This window comes from Temnothorax curvispinosus, unplaced genomic scaffold (genome assembly GCF_003070985.1).
Source record: "Temnothorax curvispinosus isolate PA1 unplaced genomic scaffold, ASM307098v1 QBEX01012657.1, whole genome shotgun sequence".
NCBI lineage: Eukaryota > Metazoa > Arthropoda > Insecta > Hymenoptera > Formicidae > Temnothorax > Temnothorax curvispinosus.
In genome coordinates this window covers 1-2,617 of record NW_020222437.1, presented here as the reverse complement: position 1 = coordinate 2,617, position 2,617 = coordinate 1, and the positions used below count along the sequence as shown (strand labels likewise).

Here is a 2,617-nt window from a genome sequence, read left to right as displayed (position 1 = left end):
ATATACTAGCTGGTTATCCGGGCTTCGCCCCGGAGGACATATGTAATAAGACACGCAAATAGTCGAGAGATACATATATGTATATATACACATATTCCTGTGTGTGTGTGTGTGTGTTGTGTGCCTGGAGGCAGTTTCTGGACTTTTCTGTTAGTATGTATGTATGTATGTATGTATATACATACATAAGCGTTAACTTGCATGCACATTATATTTAATATACACATTATTTGATACACCAGAACATCCTAAAATTTTCTCAAGTTTTAAATCATTAATGTTTATACACAAAACATAGCACTAATTATCCAAGAATATAAATATTTTAAACGTAGCCCTAATTGTAAGATTGAAAATGTTCAATAGCTCTATAATCATATTTTTGTAAATATATTATTCATCTTTTCCATGTTTGGTGTTTTTTCTTTATATTTAATAAAAAAAAAACAATTTTCTTGCTTACTTCATGAATCATTGCAATAAATATTATTACCGATATGTTGAAATTTTAACATCTTAAATCAACGTATAGATACTTACTCTTTATATATATTTTTGTTGTACCAGGCAGGGAGATCATTAGATGTTACATCGCGCAGATTTGGATCAATCACGCTGTTATCCTCTAGGATAACTTTTAAATGTTCCTCTACCGTCTGGGTTTGAACTGCAATGCGTTAACATATTTATACACGAAATAATGAAAATTATCAGATAATTTGAAAAATCATATAATTTGCAATTCTATCTTTTTACATGGATGCATCAATAATTTTGTAAAAAATTTTGACATTTTAGAAATCAGTTTGAACGTTTTACATAATTATTTTGATGGTGCAACAAAATATAATCAAATTATTTTCAGATCTGTATCTAGCTAAATTTTTAGAATCTTCAGCAAAACCGTTCTTTCGGCGTTCTTGCAATGCGAGGATAACGAGTTACGGTAACGATAAGTTACTTTTTTAAATGAGTAACGAATAACGGTAACGAGTTACGCTAACGATGAGTTACTTCTTTCAATGAGTAACGAGTAACGGTAACGAGTTACTTCTTTTAAAAATAACAAGTTATATATGGTAACGATAAGTTACTTTTTCAATGAGTAACGAAATACGGTAACAAGTTACTTTTCAAACGTAACTTTCCCTGATATTATATTATTAATTAATATACTTTGATATTATATTATTAAATAATTATTTATTTATTTGAAATATATTATTATAAAATATTCTTAAAATATGTATTTTGACAACTTTGCCGAGTATAAGAGCTTCCGCACAAGACTCTCATATAGTAATGTAGCGTAACGTAACGTAGGTCAACGCACAAAAAAAATGTATAACGTCGTAACCGATACGTTTCTCGTGCGCTGACTTACGTTACGTTACGCTGCATTCACTTTTCGATGACATTATCTTGATACTTTTATACGTAAATAATGAAAGAAATCGATTGTTGTAAAAATAGAACAAAAAATAATTTTAAAAAATTTGATTATATTTTGTAAACGCATTCAATTTTGCAAAATTGCAAATGTAAAAATTAATTTCATTATTATATACGCTTTCTTTCATTATTTTATATACAAAAGTGTCAAGGTAAAGTAGTCGAAAGGTGAATACTTTAGAGACTAACGATGTATTTCATATTTCATATTATAAAAATATTATAAAAAAATTTAAAATATCTCAAGAAATCTTTAACGAAAGAGAGATTTATTAGTGTTTCGAAAACGTCTCGACGAGATCTACAACTGTTCTCTCAAGGGCAAAATCGAGTTATTTAACAAATTAGTCGCCTTTAAAATTTCTTAAAAACAACATCTACGACATAACTCACATAAGAATCATGTGTCCTCTTTTCAAACCAAACAACTTTTGTCTAAAGCAATTTTTTTCTACAATCAAAAATGAAAAAGTTTTGGATGTAATTTGAATAGTCAAATATCGATATCTCATGTAGTTTTAGGAAAAAACGTTTTAAACGTAAGTTGTATGACTTGGAGGACAAATAATAGTAAAATCATATTTTTTAAAATTAATTTTTTTAGGTCACAAAATCATCGTCATATAAAATTCTATTTTTTTAAATAGAATTGTATGATTTTTTTTACACCATAATAAAGTTCTCTTTTGTTAAAAATTTTTTGATATTTCAAATTATATCATGATATTTTTAATATAAAATATGAAATATCTCGTGAAGTATTCACTTTTCGATGACTTTACCTTCATATTTTTATACACAGAATGGTGAAAGAAATCGAATAATAATATTAATTTTTATATTTGCAATTTGCAAATTAAATGCGTCTACAAAATGCAATCAAAGTTTTTAAAATGATTTTTTCTTCAACTCGCTTCGCTCGTGCCGCAAATGTCGGGGGCAGGCATCAAAAACATGCTTATTAACATTTAAAGTTAAAAAAAGTAAAATTAATAATGTACTTTCGACCGGCTATGAAGAAAAATCGTATACACTACGCGGGCCAAAAGTTGAAATCTCGGTCCTGCTCGTCATGATGCCCTCGGCTTCGCCTCGGGGCATCATGACGCGCAGGGCCGAAAATTCAACTTTCGGCCCTTGTAGTGTAATATACTATTTGGTAATT

General features: G+C 28.6%; 1 protein-coding gene across 2 annotated transcripts in view; it reads right to left on the bottom strand.

Moving 5' to 3' along the window:
* LOC112462666 overlaps window positions 1–695 on the bottom strand; it is an 8,598-nt gene extending 7,903 nt beyond the window's left edge. For both annotated transcript variants that reach the window (XM_025028570.1, XM_025028569.1), the window contains exon 1: window positions 541–695. The gene's annotated coding sequence lies outside the window, so the exon portion shown is untranslated. The remainder of the gene's footprint in view (window positions 1–540) is intronic.
* Between the last annotated feature and the right edge of the window lie 1,922 nt (window positions 696–2,617).